This window comes from Felis catus, chromosome B1 (assembly GCF_018350175.1).
Source record: "Felis catus isolate Fca126 chromosome B1, F.catus_Fca126_mat1.0, whole genome shotgun sequence".
Taxonomy (NCBI): Eukaryota; Metazoa; Chordata; class Mammalia; order Carnivora; family Felidae; genus Felis; species Felis catus.
In genome coordinates this window covers 74,038,090-74,053,113 of record NC_058371.1, presented here as the reverse complement: position 1 = coordinate 74,053,113, position 15,024 = coordinate 74,038,090, and the positions used below count along the sequence as shown (strand labels likewise).

Sequence of the window (15,024 nt, the reverse complement as noted above, 5' to 3'; positions counted from 1 at the left end):
TCGTTTCTTGAGGACACCAAGTGTCTTAAGTTATTTGAAATAGCAGCTACATAAACCCATCAAATTGAATTGAGATTCTGGGTCTTCATTGCATTTAAGTCACTAACTCCAGCAACTCAAATATGCGTGTTGGGTGTCTTTTACACATTTTTAGGATTTAATATTTTTAAGGAAGGTAGAAAGAGCCTTTCCCTTTGCAAGCACTCCCCTTGTGGTTATATAACTGCTGTGCTGAAGCAAGTGCCCCTCCCCCTTTCCCTCTGGTGGCTTCTCTGCCCAAGTATGGTAACTGTTCCACAGCAGTCCTTCGTACCGAAGTGAGCAAGTCGAACCCTTATTAGGATCCAAGCTTAAAAGTTAAACAGCCCAGGGACTAAGATTAAGAATCTCCTGTGTGTAGAATCTGGTAGATAGTATATGGATCAACTAAATTGAATTTGGGATAAAGTCGTTCAGGGAGGAAGAGATAGGAGCATAAATGATCTGTGTGAGGTTGCTGTTCTAACAAAAAACCAATTACTTGCCCTGTTTTAAATTCATCTTGTCCTAAGTCCCAATGAAAGCATTTTCTCTCTCTTATGTTTCCATTTTTGTGTAATTGCCACAAAGAGCATTAGGTGTGTCTTTTCTTGCCTTTTTCTTCTCTTTCTTCTATCCTTGTGTATGTAACTTTCAGGTACTCTTTGCTGTTATCCCAGGCTTACACTCAGTCCCTGAGTTATTCACCATCTCTTTTATTTTTGTGTCTCTAAGAGGGAGAAGAAAAAAAGCAGAACTAGGCAGAGTGTTAACTCTCTTTCCACCCCTGTAAGCAAGCCAGTTCTCCAGAAGGGTAAGCTATTGGCATTTAATACATCTCAAAAATTGTTATGAAGATACCCAGAGTGTTTGCCTTGTTCTAAGGGGTAGTTGTAACTTTTTGAGAATTGTGAAATTAAGCAAGCTGATTCTTTTTTTCTACAAAATACATCCGTTGAACACCAGAGATCTCCAGTCACTTACGAAATGCCTCCTTTATACCATTCACTAAAATGAACGACAAGGTCCAAGTCCTGAAGATGATCAGTCTTGGTACAGAAATGGAAATTGGTGGAAATAGGTACATACCGGGTGCTATACTAAAGCTTTTCAGAGGGTGCTGGGGAGTCCGGGTGAAACAATAATTGTCCATGCGCATCTCAAAAGTCCTCAAAGAAAAACAGATGGTTAACTGGGACCTGGTCTTAAAGATAAGGTGTTCCAGAGCAAGGCAGATGAACACAGGAAAGGCCAGAGATTCTGTGAGGTGGTGCTTATTATCACAAAATGTTATATATATTATAAAATACAGAAAAACAGTCACTTTAAAGGATGAGATAAATAGAAGTCCTAAGATTTTCTTCCCACAGTCCATCAGCCTGTCCAGTGCACTCTGTAGGTGCAGGACCCATTTGGGAAATATCGTCATGACGTGTAGAGGGACCCGCAAGACTGGGAGAGGGGAGATGGGTGTGTTTCTTGTAATAATCTGGGTAAGAAGCGGTGGGGGCTTGGATTAGGGCAAGGAAGGTGAGAAGTGGACAGATTTTGAACATCTTTTACAGGTTGAATAGAGAAGACTTGATGACTGGTTGGATGGCATGGAGGGGGTGGTGGGGGTGAGGAACAAGACAATTTTAACAGTGACTCACAGTTTCTGCTTTGAGTAACTTCTCAAATGATAGCATCAATTTACCCTTCAAATGCAGCCAAATGAAAAACTCTGCCATTTAAATTTTGGAGGGAAAAAAGACAGGAAGAACTTTTACAGTCATTTTGGCAGTGTGTGTGCGTGTGCGTGTGCGTGTGCGTTGTTTATTTTTGTGACAGGAACTGCCTCTAGCCTTCATGTTTTGTGTCCTCATCTTTCCTCTTAGGTAGGAAATTCCCATAGAAAGCCAAGGTTTCTAAGGCCTCACTTTTCTCTTGCTTGTTCTCTCAGATACTGAATACCTTCTAAGTTGTCAACATTACAGGAATACCTTTATTACTTGCAATTTGGATTATGATATATATTAAAATTATATATAAAATACATATAAACTATATGTGTATATATATATAAATTATGACTCTTTTTCACACTGATCCATCTTATGATCCTTTTCTTAGTACATTTTCGGAACCACTTGAATCTATTTCTCGGCATATAGTACACTGAAAATAAAGCAATTCACAGATTTCCACAAAATAAAAAAGTTTGAGGAGTTATGGTTATTCCAATACGTAGGTGGCGGGCATCGTTTGCACATCTCCAGAGAACTAGCTGGGAATCCCCTCATTAAGTAAGCCCTTGGGCTCCATACTTATCTGTAGGCAAATGTCAGCCGCAGCTACCATTAAGTGGCACAGCCACTTACAGTGATTATGAGGATCCAAAAAGATAATGGATATAGAGTGTTAAGTAAACTGCAAGTTCATAGATGAATATGCATTACTATCTTTAAAGCAAAATTATTTTTAAATGCTCCCGGAGTAGCAACTTATAGAGAAGTTGAATACACCAATAAATGAAATGTGAGAGGCTGTCATACCCATAGCCCTGCTCCATCATTAAAAGTCTGCTTGATTTTGAGTTCGGAACGAAATTGAGTGATTTTGAGTTAGAATAGGATAGAAGCAGCATGTTTCTCCTAGATGCATACTGAGTAAAAATGGTCTTTTAATACGCTGTTAGATGTTTGTAATTACTTTTGTTTCACTTTCTTAGTTAGAAAAATTAGTAAGCAAGACACAGGTTTGAGCCTGTTCAGTGACCCTAAAGTCTAGGGGGAAATATTATTTACAAACTTAGAAATAAATGTCTTGCTAATTTTCTTCAGAAGAGAGAATTTGCATAACTCTTGACCTAATTTTAGAGACATGCAGCTTTTTACTCTACATATACAAGGTTATACAAAGATTGGACAACTACCTTGGGGAGACAAGGGTTTCATTTAATCAGTCAGATATCTAATAAAAGTCATTTGTAATGATCCCATTCATTGTTTGTGTTCAAAAACTGCTGCCGAGAATGTGACCAGAAGTTATAGTTGGGGTCCTCTTTATCTTTTCAGGTGGGACTTGTGCTCGCTGTTTTGGTGGCAGCCCTGGAAAGCAGAAATCCTGGCTTTTGTTCAGAGGCCTGAGCCCTGGAGAGGCTACTGGGTTCCTGGTAGTAGGTAGACTGTTGGTTTAAAGGCAAGCGGGGGTGGGGATTAGTAGGCATGGTCAAAATATCTCGGTCAAAGACACAAAGGGAAGATTTTCCTGCTATTAGAAAGAAATTCCTCCAGGCTGGGTGGGAGAAGAAAGGGAGGGAACGTTGAGGGTCCTAAGAATGAAAGGGATGTACACACTGCTTGTTGGTTGCACCGCTGAGGAGAAGGCAAGTCCTGGAGAGGTATGGCTCTGATGTGTGTAGATAGACAAGGATTCCCATGTCCCAAATATGGCACTGAAGCTGCCAGGAGCCCTTGGACCAGAGTGGACATCTTTGCAGCAGGTGACATCTACGAACAGAAGGTCTAGACGCACAAGCCCTTGTTACTATGTACGACGCCAGGGCTGTGGCATAATCTTGGGAAACAGGAAGGGGAGAGCCTCGAAAAGAGCTGAGGTTAAATCTCTCATCCCGCAGAATGGGGCCTTAAAATGAGAAACAAGTTGATATAGTAAACAAAATACACTGAAGTATATTCCTTACAGAAACGAGTTTGTGGGCTGAGATTTATAACCACTACAAAGGGCAAACTTCTTTTTCTTGGACAAAGTGCAGAAATACACTTCGGTTTAGCATGTCCAGGCAATTGTACTCATTCCGGAATAGTAGGATATGAATGAAAGAGGGTGAGCCACGCCAGCACTCTAAAATGGAAAGATACGGAAAGGACTCACTCTCACTGCCAAGTCAGAGTCCTTTAAACAGGGTCGGCTGACATGGGGCTTAGACGTTTACATAGGGTTGGAACTTCTGACAGGTAGCAAAGGGCCTGATGACATTTTAGTTTTCAGAGGAGGCTTACCCAATAAAAACTCATTTCTATTTTTCCAGAAGACACCGTCGAGGTGAAATGGGGACTCGTGGCTCTAAGAAACAGTGGGAGGTAAAGCCTTCCCTGTGAAACTCCTCTTTGACTAGCCCGAGAGCGGCAGACAATTTCACACGCGCAGGGCGGGTTATGTCCCTTTCCAGCCCAGACGTGTGGCACAAGCTAGCAAATGGAAGCATGCAGAAGGCAGACATGACTCCCTGACCCACTGTCTGCGCTGGAAGAAGCACCAGGAACAGCTGGCCAGGGTTGCAAGTATGAAGGGTGCTCTTGAAAGCAGGGAGGTGTGTTTGTATAGGTGTGGACTGCCAGTGGTCCACTTTGGGGGAAGTGGACCCCAAGTCATGAAGACAGACAAGGTATCAGTGGCAGGGAGATGGGGACAAGCCCAGGAGAGGTGTCAGGGGATAAATGAAAGGGAAATGACAAGGAAGGGAGAGCAGAAAGCACCACCATGTGGGGATTTCTGATAGGAGGGGAAGTGAAAATTATAGAAACAGAAAGAGGAACTTGGGGACCAGAAGCCTTTATTTCCCAGCACGCTCCCTGACTCCTCTCCCCCTAAAGAAGCAACCATATTAGGGGGAAGATGTACAGGAAATGTCCCTTTACACCTTAGCGCCTGATTCTGTGGCTGGATAAGATACCAGCTCCTTAATAGGGTGCTGCCCAGCTTGGAGCGAGGGATGTTCCCAGAGTGGAACGTGTCCTGTTTGCATTCAGAGAATGAAGTTCCCATCCAATTTGAATGCTAACACTTAAAAAAAGAAGAAGAAGAAAAGGTTACAAACTGTCACTTTTTATGTGGTGCTCATGAGGGATGGAAGAGGGTAGGAAAGTAGGAGGAAAGCAACATCTTCCAAGAAGTTATGTTATCCAAGCATTTAATCAACTCTTGCTCAAGGCCAATTGTAAAAATAAACCGTGCACCTCTGCCTGCAGGAGGCGGCTTGCAAACTGCAGGTGCGATTGAGAAAGTCACCGTCATGTTCCCAGTAGTGATTCAAAAGGCATTTGCTATGAGCGAAACCATCTTTATGAATCTCACACTGTTGTGGGAACCAGACATAGATCACACCATGAAAGAACATCTAGAAAAGAGCCAGCATGCAGGACTGTCACCACATGAGGGCCTACCCTTTTTTTTTTTAATGTTTTATATTATATTGTGGCAAAATAATATATAACATCAAAGTTGTCATTTGAGGGGCTCCTGGGTGGCTCACACCATTAAGCGTCCAACTCGGGTTTAGCTCAGGTCATGATCTCGCTGTTTGTGGGTTCGAGCCCCACTGCGGGCCATGCGCTGACAGCACGCAGAGCCTGCTTGGGATTCTCTCCGTCTCTCTCTTCTCTCTGCTCCTCCCCTGCTCTCGCTTGCTCACTTGCTCTCTCTCAAAATAAATAAATAGACTTTTAAAAAATTTATCATTTGGACCATTTTTAAGTGTACATCCTGTGGCACCCACATTGTTGTGCCATCCTGCCCACCACCCATTCCCAGAACTTTTTTTTCATCTTCCCAAACTGAGACTCTGTACATTAGTTATTAAATAATAACTCCCATCCCCTCTCCTGTAGCCTCTGGCAATCTCACCGTTTTACTCTCTGTGTCTATGAATGGGTTATTCTAGGTACTACATGTAAGTACAATCACACAGTGTCCTTTTGTGACTGATTTATTCAATATAGTATAATGTTCGTCCATGTCATAGCCTGTGTCAGAATTTCCTTCCTTTATAAACCTTAATGGGACTATACTTTTTAAGTGGGAGGCATGATCACAAAGGATCTCCTTTTTCTAAAGGAAAAAAAAAGCATATGTATCCCTATTTCTTTTTTATTTATTTAAAAAAAATTTTTTAACGTTTATTTATTTTTGAAACAGAGAGAGACAGAGCATGAATGGGGGGAGGGTCAGAGAGAGAGAGTGAGACACAGAATCTGAAACAGGCTCCAGGCTCCAGGCTCTGCTCGGTCAGCCCAGAGGGGCCCAATGGGGGGCTCGAACTCACAGACCGTGAGATCACGACCTGAGCCGAGGTCGGACGCCCAACCGACTGAGCCACCCAGGCGCCCCCATATTTTAAACCTGCCATCACTGTAAGATATTTTTAGTATTTATTCATTTGCAAAAGGAGGCTGGAGCTAGATTTCAAGGTATCATTGGTCAAGGCCCTCTTAGTTTCTGGGATGGGTTCTTTTTAGTCTCACAGACAAGAGACCAAAGGCAGACATTTTTTTCCATTAGTGGAGGAAACTGAGCACTTAGCTAGTCCTTAGTCCCTTTGAGTTTTATTTTCCCTCAACCTCTGCTTGGCTCTCTACCCTCATAATGAGTTTCTGGGTGGAACATAAATGGGGGCAAAAATAGGAAGAGGCATGCTTCTGCTCTTTCAAGTAGAATGCCTTATATAGGAATGCCATACCTGGATGCAAAATTTGGGCACTTTTATCTAGTGTTGAGCTGGGTTTTGGTCTTTAGGTAAGGTGGGTTAAAGAAATTAATGACTTTCCCCTTTCTGCTCCAACCTTAATTTAAAAAGTCTATGCTTTTTACTGAAATAAGATTCTCGTTATCAGCTCTAAAGTTACCATAGGGGTAACTTTTGATCTTATTCCCCCAAGGCATAAAGGTCTTTTTCTCTAATTCACTGCAGGGTGTCTGTTCTAATGGCGGATGGCAGGGCATGACCAGCCTCACCATGCGTTTTGAAATGACCAGCTGGCCCTGAAAATAATCTCCAAAACAGATCAGGCTCTGATATTTCTGCTGTGAAATATAGCACCCAGGCAGCACTGGGAATGGCCAACAACTCATTGCTCAGCTAGCCATGCCGAGCCGGAGCCTAAGAAAATACGAACATTTACTTACAGCCAATACACAGATATGATTCCCATGATAATCATGCAAGGGAACTACTAAAAGGAAATGGTAGCCACTACAGTTTTTAGACCTTTAAAAATGGTTAAAGATTTTTAGATGTATTTCCTTCTGAGAGAACTCTTTCATGTTTCTTAGACATCATCATGAGTTGCTTTAATCTAATTTTTTTCCCCTGAAGATTGAAACTAGTAAAGATGTTTATTTTCAAGCAGGGCAATCAAGTCAGTGTTTCTTCGACCCTATCAGGATCGTCAAGGAAAGGAACTGTTTAGCTCCCTGCCATTTCGGTTCACTAGTTAGTTACCCACTGATGCTTCCATGAATAGAGCTGGAAGGAAGATCTTACTTTGGGAGTAGAGGAAAGAGGACCTCGAAGGGGAAGAACTGGCAATGAAGAAGCCCCAATAATTCATATTTCTGGACTCAGTTCTTTGGGACGTTTTTGCCTCATGTAAAGAAACATTGTCCCAGCCAACCAGCTTTACTGGTGTGCTGCTCCCCAGCCTTAACTTGAATTCTACACAGAAGTAGCTGAGAAGGCAGTGACCGTCCATTATGTCCTATCTCTCTGCATCTGGATTCAAGTCCCAGGCCTATCTTCTAACAGCGTCCATTTCTCCTTTTAAGAGTCTTTCCTTTTGCAGGAAAACTAAGGATTTACCTCAGTCTTAGAAAAGCAGGAAAGTTAGTGTATTTGGGGGCTGTGATATATGAATTTTCCTAAAAAGTTACATTATTTAGCAATTGGAAATATGTTGACTCTAGCTTTCTTCCGTGGACTTTGTGTGTGTCGTTCAAATATAATAATATAAATATATTACCATTTTGACCATTTTTAGGTGTACAGTTCAGTGGCATTAAGTACACTTTATGTCATTTTAAAAATCCTCCACTGCTCTTCATGCAGAGGCTCCTACCTACTTTTTGTGTCTAAGCCACATCCTACAGACAGTATTTAGGAATCCTTCATTTCTCAACTTCACTTTAACAACATTATAAGAAATTGATCATGCCTTTAAAAGTAGAGATTCTAGGGTGCCTGGGTGGCTCAGTCAATTAAGCATCTGACTCTTGATTTAGGCTCAGGTCATGATCTCATGGTTCATGAGTTTGAGCCCCGCATCAGGCTCTGTGCTGACAGCGCTGGGCCTGCTTGGGACACTCTCTCTCTCTCTCTCTCTCTCTCTCTCTCTGCTCTTCCCCCGCTCACATTCTCTCTCAGTCTCAAAATAAATAAACAAACTTAAAAAAAATAAAAATAGAGATTCTAAAATGGAGCAACTCAAAGAGTATGTTTCTTTTCTTACTGGTCTTTTCCTCTTCTGAACTTTTATCCACTAAAGATAGCATTTAGGTTGATCTTAAGCTTGCTCTCCCTCAGTAAGTGATTTCAATGTCTTTGTCTATTAATAGGTATTTTTGCCCACACTTTAGTCATGGTGGTTCTCACAGTGTTTCTTCTCTGAACCCCCTCCAAGGTTATTTATGTCTCTTTAGTTTTGAAAGTAATGTCTATAAACTCAACTTAAAATAAAACCAAACTCACCGAGGGTTTACCAGAATAGGTTTCTGGATCGGGGTCACTAGTGTGAGAAGGAGTTTCTGTCAAGTTTCACCCTTTCTCTTCCTGTGATTTCTCATTCTCAGTGCCTCTGTCCCTCTGCCACCTCATATTCAGTCTTAAAACTCCATCCAGTCTAAGAAAAACACTTCTTTCCTTCATTCCTTACAGTTGAAACATTATGGCAGTAGGGTATAAGAAATGGGAATGTTAAACTACATTTTCCAGAGTGATTGGGTTTAAAATATCCTGAGCTGTTGGTTGATTTCCTTTTTTGTTCAGAAAGTGTTGACCAGACTATTTATGACATCTTAATGGAGGAAATGGCACCCAAACAAGAGCAAGGTCGATGTCAAGCCCATCTTGGTGTTCACTGGTGCTTGTGCCCCCTTCCAGCATGGTTCCGTGAATGTGGGTCCAGAGTGGATATTTGTTGGCTGAATAAGTGAATGGAGGATAGATAGGTTTTAGAGAAGTGACACTTTACCCCCTAGTAAGCTAAGTAGCCCAGAAGTGGAAGCAGAGGCAGGTATGGTAAATTAGAGTGAGGGTAACGTTTGATCTAAGGTGAGGATGTGGGCCAAGTGAAGAAGATGACAGCCTGAATGAATTTGAATTTGATCATATCATCCAGGCTGTGACAACCCCAAATGATTTACAAATGGCTTGTAAAGAAGGTATATCATCATAATCCTAAACAGAAGTCAATGAAGTAATTAATTAATTGAAAGGAAAGTGAGGAAGGAAGGGAGCTCTTTTGCCTGCTCCTACCTGCATTTTTTACAGGTCTGTCACCCCTCCTGGGCACGATCCTAATTGTTCAGTGTCTTCCAAATACACTATACATGGGTATAGCCATACCTAGAACAAGGCTGTTTCCTTAAAACTACACTTTGTCCTAAAATTATTCCTTTTAAAAATGCACTTCATGTGAAGTTTCCAATTTCTCAGAATTGGAAAACCGTCAGCTTACCTTGTCATATGCATATTTAAGCCACAGTCACCAAGGACTTTGTAGTCTATACGTGCTTCAAATTACTTGGATAAAATACTATACCCCAAGTCTAAGGGGCTTATAGGCTTCATTCCCCAAGGGAACATTTGTGTTTCAAAAGAGGGTCTCATTAACTAAGGGAATCAACTGATGGAATGAATTCAGACCCTTCCGTGCCAATTTCGGGCAACCTTCTCTCCCCACCATCAAGCTGGAAACAGAGGAATCAACAACTTGGTATCTTATCTGTTGTCATCCACGGGAAGCCAAGATAGCTTCTTTATGGAGAAGAGTCATGATAAAACTGTTGTAGAAAGTTTACTAGAGAAGTGATGTTTATTCTAGATTTATATGAGGGCTCTGAGTGGTGATTTCTACTGCTGCTGGTCCCGGACCTTATTGCCATTTAGATTGAGTTCAATGGAGAAACACAGGTAGGGTCTGAGTTCAGTATCCCTGAGGAGTACCACCTGGTTCTGAAACATGTGCCAGGCATACAGGATACAACAGGTGCAAGGGATATAAGGACCAGTAAGGTAAAAAAAAAAAAGGGTGATCAAGTCTACTTGAGAGAAACACCGATGAGAGGGTGACCAACTTTCCATGGGGGAAAGACAAGAAGGTCACCAACTCAGGGCGCCTGGGTGGCTCAGTCGGTTAAGCATCAAACTTTGGTTCAGATCATGATCTCTGGGTCTGTGGGTTCAAGCCCCACGTTGGGCTCTGTGCTGACAGCTCGGAGCCTGGAGCCTGCTTCGGATTCTGTGTCTCCCTCTCTGCTCCACGCCCCCCCCCCCCCCCCACTCACAGTCTGTCTGTCTGTCTCTCTCAAAATTAAACAAACATTAAGAAAAAAAAAAGGTCACCAACTCTATCTGAGAGAGCTGGAGAAGGTTCAAGCAGTAAGAGAGACTGGGCCTCATAGCATTTATCATCTTGTGTGATTATAAAATCTACTGTTTATCAATCTGGCTTTACCACTCTGCCACTCCTTGAGGGTAGGGGTTTCCTGTTACATATTTAAGAGTAGCTTTGTGCCCTGCTTGGCATAGAGTGACCATTGATATAATTACTTTTGAAAGAACAAACTGAAATATGTAGAAGAAATGTAGAAATGCAAAAGAAAAGGGTTAGGTGTTACATGTGGAGAGAGAACAGCATCGCAAAAATGTGGGATTGGGAAATTCAGTGGGATTTTCAGGAAACACAGTTAGTTCATTCCTGGAGCTTGGGGTGACTTGGGGAGAGGAATTGGAGAAGGAATGCCAGAAGTGTGGCCAAGAATCAGAGTGTGGGGGGACCTGTAGGCACCGCTAAGAATTCAGGATGTATTCTGAAGGCAGCAGGAGCCCATTCAGTGTTTTTAAACAGGGAAATAACTAGGTCAAATCTGTGTTTTAGAGGAATCACTGGCAGCAACATCAAGATGAACTGGAGTAAAGGGAGGCTAGACATACGAACCATTGGCCCTTCTGTGACTGGGGAGCGGAGGGATGGACCTTGAAGAAGGCATTCAGAGTAGCAATATTACCATGGAGAGAATTGAAAGAGTTGAAGCCAACATCAAGTTCCTGGTTTGGTTTGAGCATTGTGCGAGAAAACAGACAGGTGACCTAAGACAAGAAGCAGGTAGGAGGAAGGAGGGATTATTAACTCCACCTTGAATATCTGGGGTCTGAGGAACCAACGCATTTCCAAGGAGAGTCACTCTGTGCAGCCAGTAATATGAAGCAAGGAAGAGAATTGGGGCCAGAGATAGAGTTTGGGGTGTGGTAGGTGGAGCCATTTGATTGGATGAGAAACCCAGAGTGATCACATGGAGAGAGAAGAGAAACGATGAGGCCCATGGGGAAATTGAGCTTTTCTTCCCTCCTTCCCCGCCCCCCCCCACTTTTAAAGTTCAGTGCCTTTCTCCCTGTTATAAAAGTATCTGAAAACCAACAACAGGCCCAAGTAAGTGGAAATGACACTAAGTTTTGTTTTGTTTTGTTTTGTCTTTTCCAGAAATTCTCTAACTTCTGGCACTGGGAGAGGTGGGCCGGCACTCCCAGACGCAGGACTGCTTCTCTAAGAGTTGACTGCTGTGTAGTTTGAGGTAATGCAAGCACTTTTGTGGAGTCAGCTCATTCAGGAGTTTACCGACAGCCCTTGAGATGTCTGCACACGAAACCCGGGTGTAGGAGCCAGCCCAGCACAGGGGGAAAGCTTGAGTCAGAGCATCAAAACAATGGAGCTTTCAAAATGCCTTTCATTAACTGTCTTGAAATGTCTGAAGGTTCTGTGACGCTGAGCAGTCTAAGCACTTTCTGGTAGTGACCAAAGGAGGGGGTCCACAGGCACAACACAGGCCTGGGACATGGTGGTGATGAAATCTATGGGAATTCAGGCCGGGTAGCTATTTTTGAGTGAGTTCTTGGTGAAGGAGAGGAGTAAAAGAATTACAAGTTGAAGAATGTCTGGAGAACAGATGAGTAGTTGCCAGAGGCAGGGGTGAGAGGTGGGTGAAGGTGGTCAAAAGGTACAAACTTCCAGTTATAAGATGAGTAAGTCCTGGAGATATAACGTATAGCATGGTGACTCTAGTTAACATTGTACCATATATTTGAAAGTTGCCGAGAGAGTAGATCTTAAAAGTTCTTATCACAAGAAAAAAAAATCTGTGACTAAGTATGGTGATAGATATTAACTAAATGTACTGTTGTGATCATTTCACAGTATCCACAAAAGTCATTATGCTGTACACGTGAAACTAAAATGTCATGCCAATTATGTCTCAATAAAACTGGGGGAAAATAAAGGGCGGAAGCACCTGGCTGGCTTAGTCTATAGAGCATGTGGCTCTTGATTTTGGGGTCATGGGTTCGAGCCCCACATTAGGTATAGAGATTACTTAAGGAAATTTAAAAAAAACCTGGAAAAAAAAGAAATTGAAGAATGTAAGAACTTAAGGGAAAATAGTTACTGAGGGATTCAACTCAACAGTGATCCCGTGAATAATATCATTTGACTAAAATAAGTCATTACAGATAGCACGGTAAAGACAATAGCAGAAGTACTTGGCTTGGGAATATGGTTGGGCTGGGCTTTCTGGAGGATGTGGAGCTAGAAGTGGCCCTTTAGTGACAGGCAAGATTCAAATGGGAAGAAGGAGGCTGGATTATTACAGGGAGGAAGAATGGCGTGAGCACAAAAGGACAAGCTTGTATGTAAACTGAAATGGTAATTAGGCACGGTGGCTATTTTATTTTAATTTAATTTAATTTTTTTTTCTGTGTATAGTAAATGGTATCAGCCAGTACAGGGATCAAGAAGACCCAAGGATGAAGATTTTCACTGATTGAAAGTGAGCTGGAATGGACATCTGCAGGAAGTACTGCACTAGAAGTCTCGGCAGGGTGCTCTGCCTATTTATGGTGGGCAAATAAAAGGTTTTCAGAAGACGATCATAGCAAGCGCCTTCCAGTTTTTTCCTGGTAATCACCAAAGAAGTTTTACTGACTGCCATGACTGTATTATACTACCAAGCAATAATAATAATATTAACAATATGTGTTAATATTTCAGTGCCTCTGATACACGGGTCACTGTTCTAAACTGATAAATGAATGATCTCATTTGATCTTTCTACAACACAATGATATAGACACTCTTATTTTCCCCATTTATGGATGAAGATACTGAGACACAACGAGGTTGAAAAACTTGCCCAGAGCCATGCAGAGCAGAAGAACCAGGATGGAACCCAGATGGGCTGCAGAGCCCGAGTCCTACTGTGTCTGAGAGTATGAAGGGTGCTCCATAATGTCTTCAGACTCTGAATAAAGCTTCTTAGTGTGAAGCTGGTATTGCTGCTATGAAAAGGTCAACACGACAGCTATGCCTGTGTTAGCCTTTCCCTTCTCTGAATCAGCGTTTTCTGAAAAACGTAGCCTCTGGGAGTGGTCATTTCCTCCATTGGAAATAAATCAGAGAAAAAGACCCCCCCTCCCTCCTTACCCCTGCCTCTCTTGACATTATTCAAATATACTTCTTATTGCTCAGAGATATGAATCTACAGAATTCATTAAAAACTCCAGTGCTTTCCCTTGAATCCCAAGAAATTCTGCTCATTGTGTCTTTCTCACCACCTTTCGCTTGGGGCACATGTTGCTCATTTTTCTCCCATACCTGCCACCTGTAAGTCCAGGGTAGTCTTCCTGATGATTGGTTTACTTGGGATATTTGCTTATTCAGTTTTTCCTATTTGGGTGAGGTACCTCTGGGAAAAAGCTATTGGATGACCTACTTTTCAGTTCATTTCATAATTGCTGGGTGTCTACAAATGTACCATGTGACATATGAGGAGCTCTATCCTGCTAACTGTCATCTTACCCCAAGGGAGTCCTGAAAGCCCTTTCTAGACCAGTGGTCCAGCAGTACAAACTGCCTCTACCCAGACAAACTCCCTTTCACGGGGAACCATAGTCTTGTGGAGATCAGGATTTCACACCACGTATCTCCTTTACACTGGCCTGAAGGTCAATATCCACCTTATCTTGACATTGAGGGTTGATGACGCTGACTCAAATGTGCACATATATTTAGATGTAGTTGATGGCCTATATTCCCTTTTTTTTTTTTAATTTTTAAATGTTTTTATTTATTTTTCAGACAGAGAGAGACAGAGCATGAGCAGGGGAGGGGCAGAGAGAGAGGGAGACACAGAATCTGAAGCAGGCTCCAGGCTCTGAGCTGTCAGCATAGAGCCCAACACGGGGCTCAAACTCACAGACCGTGAGATCATGACCTGAGCTGAAGTTGGACGCTTAACCTACTGAGCCACCCAGGTGCCCCTATGTTCCTTTTTTTAAATCGAGGTATAATTGACATTTCACGTTATATTGCTTTCAGGTGTACAACATAATGATTTGGTATATGCATACATTGCAAAATGATCAGCACAGAAAGTCTAGTTGCCATCCATTACCATTCACAGTTATGAAAAATTTTTTCCTTGCGATGAAGACTTTTAATATTTATTCTCTTAGCAACTTTCAAAGATGCGATACAGTATTATTAACTATAGTCTTCATGCTGTATACTACATCCCTGTGACTTATTTATTTTATAAGTGGAAGTCTGTATCTCTTGACCTCCTTCACCCATTTTGTGCTCTTCCTCAGCCCCCGGCAACCAACAATCTGTTCTAGCTATGAGGTGAGGTTTGTTTTGTTTTTTAGAATCTAGGTATAAGTGAAATCATACAGTGTTTGTCTTTCTCTGTTTGACTTATTTCACTTAGCATAATGCCGTCAAGGTCCATCCATGTTGTCTCATATAGTAAGATTTAATTTTTTTTTTATGGCTGAATATTATTCCATTGTGTTTGTGTGTGTGTGTGTGTGTGTGTGTGTGTGTGTGTGTGTGCGCGCGCGCGCCGCGCATGCGCAAAATCACATCTTCTTTGTCTATTCATCCATCAGTGGATGCTCAGGGGGCGTGTGGCTGTCTCAGTCGATGGAGCATGCAATCAACTCTCTGGCTTGTGAGTTCA

General features: G+C 42.2%; 1 long non-coding RNA gene across 1 annotated transcript; it reads left to right on the top strand.

Moving 5' to 3' along the window:
* The first annotated feature begins 10,380 nt into the window (after positions 1-10,380).
* Positions 10,381-13,581, top strand: LOC111560033. Its single transcript, XR_002741486.2, has 2 exons — positions 10,381-11,586; positions 12,771-13,581. It is a non-coding gene; the product is annotated as an uncharacterized LOC111560033 (long non-coding RNA).
* Positions 13,582-15,024: the final 1,443 nt, after the last annotated feature.